Source organism: Argiope bruennichi, chromosome 2, assembly GCF_947563725.1.
Source record: "Argiope bruennichi chromosome 2, qqArgBrue1.1, whole genome shotgun sequence".
Taxonomy (NCBI): domain Eukaryota; kingdom Metazoa; phylum Arthropoda; class Arachnida; order Araneae; family Araneidae; genus Argiope; species Argiope bruennichi.
In genome coordinates, this window is record NC_079152.1 from 68,952,961 (window position 1) to 68,972,893 (window position 19,933).

Genomic DNA, 19,933 nt, shown 5'->3' on the forward strand with positions numbered 1-19,933 from the left:
TCTGTTAAAACGATTTCGAGCTAGAATAGCCTGGTTGGTAGGGCGTTCGATTCGCATTCATTGGATTGTGAGTTCGAGGCCCGTCGGCCCAAAACTCTCCGTGCGTATGGTGGCCGGTGCACGTGTAAATCTGTCTTGACCAGAAAGTCTTCCAAGTCTAGACAATATCATTGGGGTATTGGAACAGTGATAATCATTCTCTGATTCAGGTCTAAATTACGATATGTTTATGAATGAAATCCATCTCGTGAAAAAGGCTGTGATGTATTAGTAGCTAAGACATACTTTCAGCAATAGATGGCGCTACTAAATTCAGTGACGCTAAAACTCAGCTTAAAATCGCTGACTTTGTCAGTGGGCTTATCGATGAGAAGTGCCGCTAGCTACAACAACGACGATTCATGTACAAATTGGTCGGAGCATATGTAAGACGATTAAAATAACGAAGCTTTGATATGTGATAATTTGCCAAAATCATGGAATGATCTAAGTTTATATGATTTAAATAAAATTAAGTATAACTATTATTCCTAATAATTCAGCTGCTCGCCAATAGAAACTAGATTTCCTTCATCGGTCCGAAAAGTACTTAGTACCTCCATGTAAACTTACAACAATGAAAATTAAAAGATGCTGCCTACAAAATTCAATCCATCGTCTTTGAAAAATAAGTATTTACACTTTAAACGAACATTTTCATGTAAATCATTTTTGTGCTACATTTATTTCAAAAATTGTTGGCTGAATGGTTTTCCATTAGAGAGATCGATGTACACATCAAACAAAGCGTATAAAAGAAATTAAAATTACTTTTTTTAATACCTAACAATTTATCAAATGTTAATCAAAAACATAGTTATATTTAACGATTCTATTGAAATTAAAAATAAAAATATCGCCAGAAAACCAGCTGCTCGCCATAGCCCACAAGATCTCCCTCATCGGTAAGACAAGAACGCTGTAATGTTACGTAACCTTACACTAACTAGATCGATTTGATATTCAACGATGCACCTATAATATTAAAATCATAGTTTTTGAAAAGATATTTACTTTAAGCTGGCCTATAAAATACTTTTTTTCAATAATTATTTCACAAATAAAGTTAAGTCGAGAGAAAGTACATGTATTTTGAATAATTAATTAGGTGCCTGAATTAATTAAAAATAAAAAAATAGCAGAAATATCATAGTTACCTATACATGGACCCCAAAATATCATGTACAAATTTCATTCCATAAATATTTAGTAATATGGAAGTATTTTATTGAAAAAAATCATTAAGATATAATTTCACAAAATAATTAATTTTTAGCAACCATTAATCCTGGCGAACCAACTAGTCGCCAAAGGGGGATAGCTAATAAATAAAAAATATAGCTCAGAATGATCGTATAATTTATACAGAATTTTTTATTTTTAATAATTAAAAGAATATTCTTTATACCGTGTGTTTTCCTCACTGGAATGAAAGGATATAATTTACTTTTTATATTTTAAATTGCAAGGAAATAATAAGCCAGTCAAATCCTTTACGAAATGCATTTAATATATTGAAAGAAAACCTTTTTTCCAAAGCCATGATTTAACTTTTGTCAGTTAACATACATCTTCCTATTGTTTCATTTTTAATTGGTACTCTTTATAAAAAAAAATAATAGAAAATTTTCTGGAGAATCTGCTTGATTTAAACGTCGTATTTCTTTTTAACTAAAACTAACATTTCCTGCTTTCATTTCATTATTCTCTCACGTCTGAAGTCGCAATTATTTCCAGACATGAAACTTCAATCGCCTCATTCATAAGTTGATTTAAGGGGAAAATAATTTCGTTAAAAAAAAGAATGTACTGAAGTTTGTTGTCTTAATTAAATTTTCACAACGAAAAAAATTCCTCTCAAGCTATTTACAACTGAGTGGAGATCAAGATTTCAACAATTTAAAAGATCAAATACTTATTGCAGAGGCGTAATTAAACTAAAACGATTCTGAATATATTTAACTCATCATTATTTGGTATCGATGAAATAAGGAAATAAACACACTTTTTTCTTTTTTATTCTATTAAAGTGAGCTTTTTTTAAAAAAATAATAGAGAATTTTAAAAAGACTTTCAGATATGTACTGAAGTTTATGTCAAGTGTCGCATTAAGTTATTAAGTATTAATTAACGCATTATAATAGGATCATTATTTATTTCAATATTTTGGAAAGAAAAGAGGATTTTTAAAGTATTATTTCTTTCAATATTCAAATAAAAATTATGCATATTAATCTTTAATTTAAAATAAGGTTTTAGATTTTAATAAATATTAATGAAAAAGAAATTAAAGGAGATTTCAAACATAAATCCGTTTTCAGTTTTACCCTGGTATATACATGGTAAAATTTGTCATATTTTTTTTTTTTAATTTATAAGAAAAAAAATAATGCAATATTCAATTCTTAATCTTACAATGATGCTTCTTAAGCTTTTACATACTTCAAGATTTCTCTTTTATTGAAGGAAAAAGCTGCTACTTATTTAACTTTTAACAAAAGCTTGTATGATAATTCTAATTTAATTTATTATTACTTTGTAGCTACAAGATTGATAATTACAGTAATATCGTTCAACTTAGTAAATTCTACCTTAACATTACAGTAAAAAAAAAACAAAAAAAAAACGAATCTGAGCAGGCCAATAAGTAATGCAGATCGTTTGCTTACATTTTCTACCTCGATGACTTGTGTATTCTTGGATATGTTATATGAAAGCTAATTTGAGCCACGCATCTTAGACAACTTTATATTTTTATTTGATGAGAATAGAATATTACTTAATCTTAATTGATCACCCTTCGTTTTTGTGCATTTAACTTCACTTAACCTGATTTCACTGACAAAGGCCATGAATCAAGACATCATGATTAAAGAAGAATTATTAATATTTTGTTTTCAAAGCGAATTTAGTGAATCAAGAGATTTCTCAAATATATTTTTTGAATATCCAATATAAAGATAGCATATCTTCTTGATAAATTTTCGGTTGAATCTTATCCAGATTTGCATTTTGCTCCAAGAAACCAAGAGAACCTTCAAATGCCAGCAATGATAACCACAGTTAAAGAATACATTAATCGTCCAATCCATCAAATAAAACGTTTTAATATCACTGCCAGAATATGAACCCATAATCGTCCTACCATGATTCATGTTCTTCAATCATGCCATGTCTAAATGCAAAGCCAATGAAAATTTAGACAAAACTGTAGACAGGCAACAAAAAAAATGTCTTCTACTATTTTTAATTTCGTAAATTTTAATTAAATAATTAATGCAATCGCATAATAAAATAAATTCAATGATCCAGCTTAATTCCTCAATTCATTTTTTTTTCATCACTTGATATCATCTTCACAATTGTATGTAAAAACATTGTGTATTAAAATATAGTACCTTCAATCGTAATTATATTTTTATGGAACTGTAATGACAAGTTAATTAGCTTAACTAACCATGCCTTAAGCAAGACAAAAGATTATCTGGAAGCCGCGCAAAGCGTTTAGTATATCCATTCGAATACTTTGATTCAAAAATTCCATAATCTTTTTAAAGCATCACAGCTTCTATAGCGCCAGTCCTTTAACTCTAATAAACATTTTGCAAATTCTAAATTGTATTGCAATTAGATGACGAAAACTCATAATCAAATTGCACAGCAATTAAGACAAGACAAAAGCATGAGAGCTTCAAAACTTTAATGAAGTAATTCTTTCTGGTTTTAGAATGTTTACTAATAACCATATTTCTGACAATTTCATACAAGAGAAGAATAAATTTCAAATCAATTCATGCCATATTCTTATGATTGCGGCCAAAAATATCCTTTTTTCCCCTTTCAAGAAAAAACACCAAAAATAAATACTTAGAGAATCTTTTGCATATACTTATCTGTATTTTATCCGCAATAGTTAAATAATTTACTAAAAGGGACGTTTATTCTAAAAATCTAATATAATAATCTTCTTTAATCCATACTTGATAATGGATCTGTTATGCAAATCAGAGCAATTTCTTTAAAAGAAAATCAATTAAAATCTTATTTTCTTCTTTATTCATATAATTAGATTTCTGAACTATTAATTTAACTAAATTTCAACTAAATGAAGGCTAATTGATTAATCAATACTAATTTCAAAAGAGTTTTATGGAAGTCTAAGAGGTGGTCAGCAAAAGAAATTCACTGAATAATAATCCCATTGTGATTTAAATATTTTTGTAATTACTTTCCGCGATGAATAATTTTCTGAGATTGCTGAATTCCTGAAAATTTTCGTAACTTTTATTCATTAATAGTGCGATGTTTGGACGTCATTGGCGACGTCTGAGGAAACGATTGGCGAGATTCGCCACCGCCGTTGAAGGTTATTGTTTCTGAAATCGAAATTTTAAATCCTATTCATCATAGACAACTAGAAATGCATGATGATAGTATTGATTTTTTCCATAAGTGGAAACAATAGTGTTTAGGCTTTAATTGTGAACAATATTTTTTTTATTATTAAATGCAATGTTATAAATTATTTATTTTCTTAAAAGAATAGTCAAGGATTAAAGTTCAAAGCAAATATGTTACATATAACTTCGTTTTGAATCGAATCTAACACGTAACACTTATTATTTCTTATCAAATATTTTCGAAAGGCTTTTTGTTCCAGTTTTCAAAGATAAGTAATATGTAATAGATTCTCACCCAAAAATTCATATTTTCAGATTTCTAAAATTTTCTGGCTGCCGTAAAATTCAGATACATTTTATAGTGAATAAATTTAAGATTCAATGAAGAAAAAACAATGAAGGTGGTTAAAATAAATCAAAATCTTCAAATTTTTGAGATTATTTGAAGTTTACATTTTTTTTTTTTCAATTTCATGAATTTTTAAATTTTTTTCATATACTATTCAGTTTTTACAGTAGAATATTTACTGTTATTATTTTTAATATTTTTTTTATTTCAAATACAGAAAATATAGAATTTTTTAAAAACAAGTTATCCATTTATGATAATCAAAAAATATTTTTTATTATGTTTAATGCATACGGAAAACGATTTCTTCAAATTATTTTTTATCACTTTGATTTTGCATGTTAACAGAACAAAATCTCTTTTTGCTTACAATCGTCGCAAAAGTTTCTGTTCTGTTGCTTTTGAAATCCTGCACTCGGATATTCGATCCAATGATTAAGAAGTTCTATTTCAGTTAAAATAAAGAAAAAAAAATGCATATTGAATACATGCAATTAAATATCCGATTATTATAATTCTAATTCAAGGAATGATGCGAACTGTTCCCATACTAGACATTTTTCGTTCGAATCAACGCATTATATCTCAAATTCATTGCTGTATTTGAGCATCTGCTACTAGTATAAAGTGATCATCTGTTTGGGAATAACATTTGAAAATAAAAAATAAAAAATAATTCTTGTTTTCTGAGAAATTTAATTCACTTACAAGTAGTTGCCAAGTTTAGGACCAGAGATAATAGTTCCCCTTTCTCACTGCAGGAGAATATTGGTGAAAAGAACTCTCCAATAGGCAAATCATTTTATTGAAAAAAATAGGATGATATGAGCATTGATATCTGATATATATATATATATATATATATATATATATATATATATATCTTTTATCTTTTTTTTTTATAAATATCGGTTGAAAAGTAAAATTGTTATCTTTTAAATCGAACAGGAAAGAGAACCGATGGTTCAATGAATATTTAATTTTCATATTTTCTGCAAAATATATTTATTGAAAAAATAACAATTGAAAAGAAATATTCCTTAATATCATGAGTCTAAAAAAGATTGCGTTTTATTACACTTACGATTGATTAAAAAATTGGGTCGAATAGAATGTAAAAGATCGAATAGAAGAGCTTAGCAACTGCTAAGCCTTACCATTCAATCCTCTGTAATTTTCTTTCGTACATTTCTACACAATCAACTGTAATAAGAAGGATTGGCGTATCTTTAAATACCAGAAAAGACTCTAGTTGAATGTAAGAGTTATTCGACAAATGGAGGCATCCAGGTGACTGAGGAAATATATTATTTTTCTTCTAGAAAGTGGCATTGAATTTGGCCAAAAATCCAGCGTTTTTTAGCATGGTGCGGAATTATTGGATGTAATCCTCCGGAGATTTCGAGAGTGCTTTTACAGTCCAGTTTACTCGAGTGAGCAAGGAAAAGCTTTCAAAGAAAGTTTTTTTTTTTTCAGACAGAGAGAGATATGTGCGTGTGAGGGGAAGGGAGTACAAGAAAACTACGAAGCAAGAAAAAAAAATTAAGTGAAGAAAATATTTGTTTAAAGTAAACCAAAAAGACAAAAGATTTTCTAAATATATGGACAAAAGATCGACTTTGATTTAAAATGCTCTAAAAAGGCAAGATGTTTTTTTTCTACTTCATTTTAATGTTAATTTTTAAAAATTCGTGCTAGAAAATAAATCTCCTGGGGCTTTAAATCCCTTTTAATGTCTTTTTAGTTCTGAATATAAGAAGAAAAAAAATTCTTCAACGTGCATTTTTGTTTATTTATTCATTACTTTTTACAAGTTTTCATTGCAGTTTCATAAATCATTGTTTCTCTTTTATGATATGTAGCATTTGCACGTATGATGAATTTAATTTCGCAAAACTCGGGAAATTTATGTAATATGCATTATATTGATATTGTTTATTATAAAAAAAAAAGTTTAAAAAGTGTCCTATTCTTAAAATTGCGACATTTATACAAGGAACTTTTAGAAATAGAATAGATCAAAAATATTCTCTATTTTCTTATTTTTAAAAGAGTAAATTAATAACAGTTACAAATTATTATACGTAATATAATTTAACCTAAGTAAACAAATTTTATTTTCAGTTGCTTCACTTTATTTTACTAACATTCAAAGTACATCGTTTTATTTTTTCCAACATTTGTTTTTCAAACATTTATAAATAACAAGAAATTAATAAATTTAAAGCTATAATTATTTATTCCTAAAATCCAATTGTTTATTTAAGATTTCTTATTAAATCTCCATTAAATGCAAAAATGTAATAAGTTACTATCAATTAATAATTCATTTATTCTAAATTAATTTAATGAAGCTAACAATGAAATGTATGCGCATATGCATTATTTTACCATGTGGGATCAAATATGTAAATAGCACTGATAAGCAAACATTACTTATTAAATAAAAATATAACAATTGCTTGAAGCTCTTTATTTAACTACTTTATTAATTCGATAGAAAATTTATTCAAGAATTAATGAATAGTTTTCTTTAATGTAATAACATAATTTGTTTCAATTTAAATTCCAGTAATAAAAATGAAATAATTTAGTATATATTCAAAAAATATTAAAAAAATATTATCTAAAAATTTTTAACATCTAGCTGTTGGATTAATTGAACACTAAGACGACATTCTCACTTCATTTTGATAGCTATTTTAATTTTTCTTTAGCAATACATATAAATTGCTTTTTTTTAATTTATTAATTTTTTGAATAAATACCTGCTAGCCGTCATATGAAGTTCTCATAATAATTCTATTATCTTAGCGCTGTGCAAGATGGCTAACCAGATTTAATTCTTCCTTTTTGAACATGATCCGTATTTTGGCTGATAACCCTTTTGCTGTTTCAAAAGAAATAAATTCTTCTTGTGTTTTCAAATAACTATCAGGGCCATTCTTCATCGATGTATTTTACATATTTATATAAATTATGTGACAATAACCAAATTTTTACGTATTTATAAAATTATGTGAACAATATCCAAATGTTTAAATTTCATAAAAAACATGTGACAATATCCAAATAAACATATTTTTTCAGTTTCAAAAAGTGACAAAGTAACAAATCATTATTCTTCCGTCTGGTGTACAGGCTAATAAAAGTGTGAAGTATTTTGCTATTTTTGGAAAAATTATTATTTCTTTTATAACTTTTAAACCAATACTAAAAATAAATTCATATTGTGCTAATTCTGCGCCAAGTTCGAAATATAGTCAGTATTATGAAATAGTGAAATCTTTTAAATAATTTTAAGAAATTTAGGATTAGAAATTAATTATTTAATAAAGTTTAATAATATTTTATATTAAACTTATTTCTTTTGATAACAGAATATATTTTCAAACCTGTTGATAAAAATGTATCAAAGCTACTATACATACGTACGATTGCAGTCATTGCAAAGCAAGGATAATACCACTAAAAGCACTTTTCTCTATCAATTTGAAATCTGCTACCTTAAAAATTAGTGAATCTCAAAGCCCCCAAACCTACCTTGGGTTGATCCAAGTGAGATTCAAATAAAATTATGTGAAATTATCCAAATGTTTACATATTTATATAAATTATATGACAATACCCAAATGTTTACATATTTATAAAATTATGTGAACAATATCCAAATGTTTAAATTTCATAAAAAATAGGTGACAACATCAAATGTTTGTTTTTTTCAGTTTCAAACAGTGACAAATTAAAACATTTTTATTTTGTAAATTCGAACAGTAGCGTGAGCTCTCATTTTCTCCATCGGGGTTGGACCTTTCAGCTTTAATAGATTACAGAGATGAACTATGGTTAATTAAACATCTATGCTGTTCATTTCTATTGGGCAATACTGTAATCAGTAGTAATTTAAATACAAGGAAACTTCACCTTTTTAAAATATAAAATGAAATATTTTTGTTAAAATTGTAATATTTATATCGTCAAACAATGTTACAAACTTTTTTGAAAACAGAAACAATTTCATTCTTTTTTTGTATTCTTGAGCCTAGCCATAATCTCTGCATGAAAGATATTACATTTTCCATTTGCATGTTTCAACTGATACAATATACTTCGCAGTTCAACGAAACATTTTTAACTCTATACATTTACCATTAAAAATATTGCTTTTAAGTACAATTCTGAATATTACAAAATAATTTATACCGAGAGAGTTTACCAGCTTCTCTATCAGGTATTAAACAATGCATAACATTGAGTTTTAGATGCACCGATACAAATTTTGAATTGTATTGTGACACACATCATCGCACCAGAATTAAGAGATTATTGAAATCGAAGAGAATGCCTCTTTCAATAAGCCATCCCTTTTAACGTTCGAATGAATAGCGCTCTTTAAACAAAGCCACATTGTTTATATATTATATATTAGAAATTTGTTGAACAGACGCTCTTTCCTTTATATTTTATTAATATAGTGGAAACAAGTTTTGCTTTAAATAAAATAAAGTGAAAGATTTTTTTTTATTAATACTCAAAAGGTTCTTTGACTATATATATATATATTTTATTTTCTCGAATATGAAGCATAAAGCATAAAATCATATGAAGCATAAAGTCAAAAAACTTGAACTTGAAATTTTGACGAAACTCTACGTTCTTGATATCCTTGACGCCAAAAAACATATTTTTGGAATTATGTCTGACTGTCTGCCTATTAATCTGTACTGATGAACGCGATAATTCAAAAACGCTTTCAGCTAGACAGCTGAAATTTGTTATAGCGAAAATTATGAAGAAATTTGTATATTCCTCTCAAATTTTGAACTATATCCATTAACTTCAAGAATGTGTATAACAACCGAGCATGATGATACCTAAACACTGAGAAGACAACTTTACATATAAATGCTTAATACCTACAAAATAGGCACTTATTGAATTTAGAACTAAATTTATCAAACGGTTGACCATTTGAAGTTTTGTGTCAAATTTTGGTGTCTATATATAGATAGTTATTTATTCGAAAGATATTTAAATACATATTTTCGGAATATATTTAATAAAAATGCCAGTTTCACGCCGAAACTGTATATTTCGTAAATATCACTTACCAACGTCATGCAAGGAATCTGTGGCTTTACCCAAGATACATAATTTTAAGTGGAGGAAACGAAATAAGAACTATATTGGATGGCATTCGAGAATTTTGGTTCTTTATGATTTTCAATTCGTAAAGCACGGAAAATCTGCGATAGATTGTGCTATTTCTACACAAGATGTAAAATATACTTGAAGATTCAGATTTTCGTAATTATTTATTTGACAACAAACTCTATTATTGATAACAGAGTTACTCTGAATGAATGGATGCTCCTTGATTTATGGTCTTCAACAAAATGCATTACATAAATGCTTGAAATAATCTTGAAAAAGCTGATATCTAAAATGAAGATGGCATTAAGAAATAAAAGCTACGAAAATTCTCATAAAATCTTTTTAATTTAGGGTTGTTTGACATTCGAAAGGAAAAATAATTAAAGAAATCATCTTATTAAAAAGAACTTTTATCATTTGTGATTAAAGGGCACTTATTTCAGATAAGGTGCTCACAAGCATTTTTTGCGTATTTCGTGAGTATTTGGTTTATTTTTGATTAAAATTTTGTTTATAATGTTTTAATGGATTTAAAATATCAACAGCTACTTGACTAAAATTGTATAGTTTTTGAAAAAAAAGCAATTTTTTTCAGTCTCTCTTTTAAGTAAACAAAATTTAATTTTCATTTCATTTGTATTATCGGAAATATTTTCATCACTTAAATGAAGGGAATTAATCTATACTTAAAATAAAGCTCAATGTGTGTGTGTGTGTGTTAACGCTCTACAGGCCAGGTCATTTGACATACAGCTATCAAATTTGGTACATGTATACCTTAGAGGTCGGGAATGTGCACCTGGGGTCCCTTTTTTTGAAATTTTAATTAGAATTTTAATTATTAATTAAAAACTAACTTTCCCGCCAAAAAAATCTTCCATTTTCCCCACCGCCAACTTTTCCGCCAAAAAAATCTTCCATTTTCCCCACCGCCAACTTTTCCGCCAAAAAAATCTTCCATTTTCGCCACCGCCAAACGAGTAAGGCTTCCGTGTTTTTTTTCTCCCAACAGTAATGAGGCTAGGGTTAGTATTTTTCGGCGGATTATTTCAAACGATTCTGTTTATTTTCTTAATGTTTGATGCATTTAAAATTAAACATTGTTAATTAATCGATCCTTCAGATTCATTCTGAAGTACTTTTGAATTAAAATAAAACAGAATAAATGAAATTAAAAATTTCTAATCCGCATAGCGTTACCCCAACTGGCGTAGAAAAAAAATCCCGTATTTACGTTACGTAACTGGCGTTGAAAATTCATGCATGCGCTTTGTGTTCTGAATTCCGCATTGTGTTGACGAATTATTATCAACTGATGCGGACTGGATTTAAATTTTTTTTAGGTTCGTTGCATGCTTTTGTAATTAAAATGTATTTATGTTAGTTATATATTTTTTGTATATGCTTATAGTTTTAAGTGCATCGTTTTTTAAGTAGTTTTTTTAAAACCTGTTTTAAACCGTCTATTTTAAACGATTCGTTTCATTTTCTTAGTGTTTGATGCATTTAAAAGTAAACATTGTTAATGAATCGATCTGCTCATGATGAATCTAAGAAAATTTTGTTGACAAATTCTTGAGATAATACGTAAATTGAAAAAGATATTCTTTAGTGCCCATAAAGTTTATTCTTTCCACTTTATTCTTTCTTTCCACTTTAATTTAAAGCATAAATTCTACGGGTGCTAACAGAAAATTAGAGAGATACATATTACCTTATGACTGAAGGCCTTTATAATATTATGAGTGAATTATATGACTATCAAAATTTGAAGTTTTAAAATATTTTGATGAAGAAGCTATTAAAGTAGGAATTGCATAAAATATTTAAATATAAAAATTTTAATGAACATTAAGATTGGCGAACCGGCTGGTCGACAAATTCTTGAGATATTACATAAATTAAGAAAGATATTTTTTAGTTCCCATAAGGTTTAAATGCTCAGTGTCTCTGTTTTCGTTTATCATGTTATTAAAAAAATTAACATTTATTGACGAACACGGACACACTGATATTCACCGTTACTCTGATTAGATGTTACAAAATCTGAATAGATAAACATAAACGTGTAAACAGCTGTGCGCCGGTTTCTATGGCAACACAGCTGCAAAGAGAAAAGAAGTTTCTAATACAGAACATCTGCTTTACACAATTTTATAGAATAACTTTTCCCCTTTTTCGTTTCATTTTTTTTTAAAAATTACTTATTTAATAAGAACACCTGCTTTACCCAATTTTTTAGAATAGTTATTTTCCCCTCTTCGCTTGCTTTAAAAAAACATCTATACTTATATATAAAGTTCAATGTGTGTGTGTTTGTGTGTGTTGGCGCTCCTCAGAAAAGACCATTTGACCTACAGCTACCAAATTTGGTACATGTATACCTTAGAGGTCGGGAATGTGCACCTGGGGTCCCTTTTTTTTGAATTTTTAATTAGAATTTTAATTATTAATTAAAAGCTAACTTTCTCGACAAAAAATTATTCATTTTCCCTACCACGAAATGAGTAAGAGTTCAGTTTTTTTCCCCGACAGTAATGAGGCTAGGCTTTAGATTTTTCGGCTGATTATTTCAAAGGATTCTGTTTATTTTCGTAATGTTTGGTGCATTTAAAATTAAACATTGTTAATTAATCGATCTTTCAGATTAATTCTGCAATACTTTTGAATTAAAATAAAACAGAATAAAGGAAATAAAAATGTCTAATCTGCATAGCGTTACCCCAACTGGCTTAGAAAAACTCACGCATTTGCGTTACCGTAACTAGCTTTGTAAATTCACGCATACACATTGTGTTCTGATTGTTGACATGACAACAAATATCAACGGACGATTTAAATTATTTTTAGATTAGTTGCATGCTTTTGTAATTAAAGTGTATTTATGTTAGTTATATATTTTTTGTGTATGCTTATAGTTTTAAGACCATCGTCTTTTAAGTAGTTTTTTTTAACCTGTTTTCAACCGATTATTTTAAACGATTGGGTTTTTTTTTTTTAGTGTTTGATGCATTTAAAATTAAACATTGTTAATTAATCAATCTGGTCATGATGAATCTGAGAAAATTTTGTTGACAAATTTTTGAAATATTACATAAATTAAGAAAGATATTCTTTAGTGCCCATAAAGTTTAAACACTCAGTGACTGTTTTCAATAATCATATTACAAAAAAAAATACTTTGTTTCAGTAAAAAATATTATTATATTAATTGCAGATTAATCCTTTCCACTTTAATTTAAAGTATAAATTCTATGGGAGCCAACAGAAAATGAGAGAGATACATATTACGTTATGACTGAAGGCGTTTATAATATTATGAGTGAATTATATGCCTATCAAAATTTGAAGTTTTAAAATATTTTGATGAAGAAGCTATTAAAGTAGGAATTGCATAAAATATTTAATTATGAAAATTTTAACGAACATTAAGATTGGCGAACCGGCTGGTCGCCAAAGGCGGCTAGTATTTAAATAAATATTAATTCCTTTCCACCGATGATTACCAGTGTATTTTTTAAATGTTAATTTTGTGGTGATATTTTATTTCTACATTCTTAACGCTACGCAAAAACAGAAAGGTTAAAAAGTAATTAAAATGCTTCTATGAATTTAAAGGTAATTAAATGAAGTTAATAGAAAATTTATAGGTAAAATAGTTTAATTTATTTTTGCGGAACTGGTAGAATAGTCCTGAATACTAGAGTAGATTTATTAAAATAAATTTTTTGTTGGGAGTGTTTAATACTCCTGCTCTTTGTTATTTGAACTATACGACAAAAGCTTATTTTTAGAAAAATTTAAAATGTTAAACATAAATGATAAAAAGCCTAATTATTAAATTAGCTAATTTGTTACTTTGTTATTACTAAAATTGTCTGAATCCTTCCTTTCTATTGGCATAAAAACAATTAAAGAAAAACTAACTTTAGTGAAATCAGGATTGATCACAGTAGGAATAAACTTTCCATATTTTTATTATGACTTTTTAATAGTTCATCCTTTATAACATCAAGAAGATTATCTGATGATGTTCCTATTAAGAATTCGGATTGTGAGAGATGTGTTTCTTTTTCACATATGAACCAAATAATACTTCACAAAAACCTATTTTTTTTAATTACACATATTATTAACAATCAATATAGATTATTTTTTTTACATAAGAATGAGAGAATACAGAAATGTAGAGTAACTTTGACTTCCGTATGTAAAAAAATAATTATAAAAAAATATCAATGAAATAAGAATTTTTAGTTAATACTATATATATATATACTGATGGAAAAAAAATCCCAGCACTAAGAAAAACTTGTGTTAGATGTTAGATAAACAAAATTTGGTAGGCGTATTCATACATCTGAAAGATGACATCGATTCAAATTTCACGCTTCGCGCATAATTGTGGCGCTAGTATCGCCAATCAGAAATTACAAATCAGGTTTGCTTTAGATGCATGCTGTAAAGTTAGTGAGCTTTAGAGCTTTATTTATCGTTGAAATTTGACGTATTGAGTTGATGTTAGCCAAAAATGCCTTTCAAAAGACGAAGAAGCTATTTTCAACAGCTCACCGAGTTTGAACGAGGCAGAGTAATAGGGATATGAGAAGTTGGATTTTCTTTCCGAGGTATTGAAGAAAACCTTGGCAAGAATGTATCCACTGTGCAGGATTATTGAAACCGTGGTCAAGGAATGGTACTGCTTCAAGAAGACCGGGTTCCGGGCGACCACGTGACAATATGAGAGGAAAGACCGCCGTATTCGGCTTGCAATTGTGGGGAATCGTACTGCGCCTGTGGTAGATGTTCGAGCTGCAATTGGTACCACAGTGACACAAATAACTGTTAGAAATCGGTTACTTCAAGGACAGCTCCGAGCCAGGTGCCCTGTAGCGTGCATCCAGCTGATTCCAAGTCATTGTCGTTTTCGATACCAGTGGTGTCAAGCCAGAACTCATTGAAGGACTGAGTGGAAATCTGTGTTTTCTGATGAAAGTAGGTTCTGCCTTGTTGCCGTGTGTTGGTCAGAAGGATGCCAGGGGAAAGCCTGCAACCAAACTGTCTGAGACCTAGACACACTGGAGTCATGGTCTGGGAAGAAATTTCCTATGACAGCAGGAGCACTCTCGTGGTTATCCCAAACACACTGTCTGCAAATTTGTACGACAGTCTGGTAATTCAACCTGCAGTGCTGTCATTCATAAACAGCATTAAAGGAGGAGTTTTCCAACAGGATAACGCTTGCTCTCATACCGCTGTTGTAACACAACGTCTTCTACGGATTGTCGTAATGCTACCTTGATCTGCGAGATCACCAAATCTGCCTCCAATTGAGCACGTATGGGATATCGTTGGGCGACAATTCCAGCACCATTCATAGCCAGCACTGACAGTCCCAGTATTGAAAGAACAAGTACAACAAGCATGGAACTCCATACCACAAAGTGACATTCGGCACCTGTATGACATAATTCATGCAAGCTTGCAGGCTTGCATTCAAAACTCTGGAAGTTAAACCGGCTATTAATGTAACAGCATTTCACATTTGAAATACATTTTGTGGAGTTTAAATTAACATGTGATCTTGAAAATTTAATCAATTAAACATGTTAATTAGACAAATGCATTATCCAAATTTCATTACTCCACAATAATTTTTTTCTTCGTATTGGGATTTTTTTCCATCAGCATAGAAATTTGCGTGGAAATAAAAGAAAAAGTTATACCCACAGCTGAACGTTTGAAAGCTGTTTTAACGAAAAACTATTTTGATTCATTTTAACTGGAGAATTACTTTCAATTCACACAAAGATATAAAAATAAATATTTTTATTTTTAGGAAAACACCTTCAATCATTTCCAACTTTAAACAAAAAAATATACTAAACATAAGAGGCCAAAAATCAAAAGACATAAAAATTCACAAATTAATATCATAAAATACATTTTTTATTCCACATGACTATTTACAATCTTATCAAAGAAGTATAATAAATTTTAAAATATCGATTCGGTTGAATATGTTATTAGAAATAAGAAGATATTTAATTAAAGAATAATTTTTAATATATCTTGCAAAATACTTAATCCTTGAAGAAGAAACAATAAAGAAATTGAAGTAATAAACAAGAGCTATATAATAATTTTTCTTTTAGTGTAAATATCATCATTAAAGCATCATCTGTTATAGAATTAATCAAAAAAAATCTGGAATAAGGTTTTTCCGCATTTGTTATTAATTTATTTGGATATCAACGGAGACAGTTTCCAAATTTTATGGAAGAAAAAACCCATTCTTAGAAAAATGCCCTATTTATTAACCATCAGCTCTTTAATTTCTTCGCAACAATGGTCCGATTATATAATTTTATTATATGATTTAGTTAGATAATTGAATCTTATAATATTCAATCGCCATCTTAAAACATTTGCATAATGATCTCCAAGGAGCGAAAGAAAGAGGAGAAAAAAAACACAGAGATAATTGATGGAGTTCCTTTTGTTCAGTGTGATTACGTGTTTAACGAAATCAGTGCTTGGTCAGTGCCGAGCCTTTCTTTTCTACGTAGGAATATAAATCAGCTTTGGGACTCAACACAAAAGAAAAACCTAGATCGAAGTCGTGACATCGCCAGGTTATTTATTTGTCGCCAAAGTAAAAATGAAGTCGAAACAGAGTAAAATCAGCAATAAAACTCCTTTTTCCTCCACTTTGAAAGATAAAAAAGGACTATGATTTCAACAGAAAAATACCATGCGAAAGATTTTATTTTTTCCAGCCAACTTTTGTACAAAGAGAAGGCGAACTTCAGCAAAAAAATAAAGGATAAGAGAAGATAAGAATATAAAAAAAATACATCTTCCGCAAAACAGAATTCAAAGAAATTCCAGGAGGATTTTAATATAGTTTTTCGCACTCCAGTTTTAACTTTCATCCAAGAAAACATACAGATGAGGCGTTAGTTAAGTCACATGACCAGAGGAATAGAACTGAATTGAAAATGTGGAACAATTTCTTTCTTTGCAGTTTCTGAGATTTCTCTGAGACCCTCATTAGCCTAAAAGAATTTCAATTTAAGATGAATTAATTTTAAATAATTGCTATGTTTAATAAACGAAAAATTAGATATCAATAATTTATACGATTAATTTGTATTTTATATTCCCCTGAGTTTCTATATTAATTCATTGTTTGTATTTATTTATTTACTTATATTTTAACATAATATTTCAATATGAAAACAAATTTATTTACCTTTCAAAAATTTTCATATTAACTTCTATCTAATAAAATTTGTAACACATTTAATCATCTTGATGTAAAGAAATTGAAAACTGAATTTATCATTTAGGCCAAGATATTTTATTTCTGTTCAATGAAAAAGGAAAAGATTGAAGTTCTTTTGGTTTCTGATGCGAAATGAAAACCTCCTTTCTATTTAAAGAAATTATATCAAAAGAAAATATTATATTGTAATTCAGTTTCATTTCATTTCTTCTTATTGTTCTTTCTTCTTTTTTATATGTAAAAAATATATAAAATCTCTTTAAATAGGTTTCATATTCTTTTAACTTTAACTTTTAGTTATTGTAATAAAATTGCGTTCGTTTCCAATTAAAGACTTACTTATTAACTCACTTTTTCTTATGTAATTACAATACTAAAATCGGAAAGATTACAATTTTAAAATAAAAAATATATGATATTAAAACCGGTATTATAAATTATATATTTGACGATCTCAAAATTTCCAGTTTACCTTATGAAATTTAAACTCCAAATATAGAACAATCTTATCATTTTTTTTATTTTTTCAGCTCTAATTCACATTATATTAAATTATATATGCCATATCAAATTTTAACTTAGTAAATTCATTAAAGAAAATTTGATCCACTTCAAAAAAGAAAAGTTCAAAAATTTCAAACTGAAATGATCAAATACAAAAGTTGAAATGAATTCAAATCAAACTCGTATCATAAAATTATATCGAAATAATTTCCTTGTAGTATTTTTTTCGAACCTATGTTTAAGGGAAATATTTCAATTTAAAGCCTTTGACAAGTTACCGAAAATCGAAAAAAAGCAGGTCCATTCCATATACCTCGTCATAGAATTATTTTATCATTAGTATTGAATTATTTCACGTATTCCTTTCAAAGAACTCTAACAAGTATGGAACTTGTATACAAACCACAGGAATTTAAACAACTGCTTCAATCTCTAAAATATTGAAAGATAGAACGATGGGAAATACAGATTCATTTTAACAAAATAATTTCAACAAATGTAATAAAATTTCAAATTAATGCTTGGATTTTTAGAAATTATTTGATCACAAGTAAAACATATCCATATATTACAAAAGTACTATATCAAAATTAATTAGTTAGAAGCACAGATATTTCAAATATTTCTACATTTGTTCTGAGAGAAAACTAAAAGATGAAGATCAAATTTCTCTGTTTCGATTTCAGATTTTAGCATTGTTTGATCATTAGTAACAGAAGTAACAAATATTAGAATTACAAAAATTAGTTAAATTAATATTAGTTGAATACCCAATTTGTTATGTTTTTACTTTTTAATAGAAATTAAGTTATATATATAAAAATATTTGATGGTTATACACTCTGTTCGCACTGCTTACCAAACCCCAAAAATCACGCTGTAATACTCTTTAGATCATTAAGTAATCTGATCTCGTTTCGCTCGCCATATAGTTATGCATTCATTATTAAAAATAAATAAATTCCTTACTATAGGAAATTTAAATTATTTGAAATTGAGAGTATTGCTAACATTAATTTTTCATTAATTATCAAATACTAAATCACTAAAACGAATCATACCAACACACACACACACACACACACACACACACACATATATATATATATATATATATATATATATATATATATATATATATATATATATATATATATATATATATATATATATATATATATATATATATATATATATATATATATATATATATATATATATATATATATATATATATATATAATTACTTTGTTATTTCAATTAATTTAGATCAATACATTTTATCAAAAAAAAAGATATACTATTTGATATTATTCTTGAGACATAATAATAATAGAGAATTGCGAGTGATCAGCTATACTTCAAAAGTGGCAAAATTAATTGGTGATGCTCCTGCAACTCGGAAACTTCCTTTTATTAACTAAATAATTAAAATATATAATCTCAACTTCATTCATTCCAACTTGACCTTCTTATAAATGATCCTTCTACGTTTTCGTTTGCCTTCGCTTGTAATTAAAACTTCTCGATTTGCTATCCAACTTCATATTATATATATGCATAAGGCATTATATATGTAATAGGCAAGCGGACTATTCTAAAATGATTATTAACAAATTCCGCCTTAATTTGTGTAAACATAAGCGTTTTATAGACAAAGATTTTAAAACTTATTCTTATTGAATGCATTACTTATAAATTTTAGTGAAATCTGAATAATTTTAAACTCTAAAGCATAAAATGTTTTCTTTATTAATTTTGTGTGATCTTATTTTAATATTATTTAATAAATAATCTTAGTTTAATCTATTTCATTAAATAAAAATAACGATTCTTTTTTTAATAAATTTTATTGTTTTAATACATTACTGAAATATCACAGCGCAAATAATAAATTTGTATTAAATACCAAAGATTTTTTTTAAATGATACATTATTTTTAAGAATTTTCTTTAATAGTTATTTTTCAAGCAATTTTTTGTTGGAATTGATGAAAGAAAATTTTTTTCAAAGTAAAGAAAAATTCTAAAATTATCAGAGTTATAATAATTTATAAAATATAATAATTGTTGGTTGAGTTGATGAATTTTAGTTACTGACTTTAAAGTTTTCTTAAAGAAAACTGAATCTCGAATTATTATGAAATAGCGCTATCATAATTCCAACTGACCCTCAATTCAAATGCAACGGATCCATTCT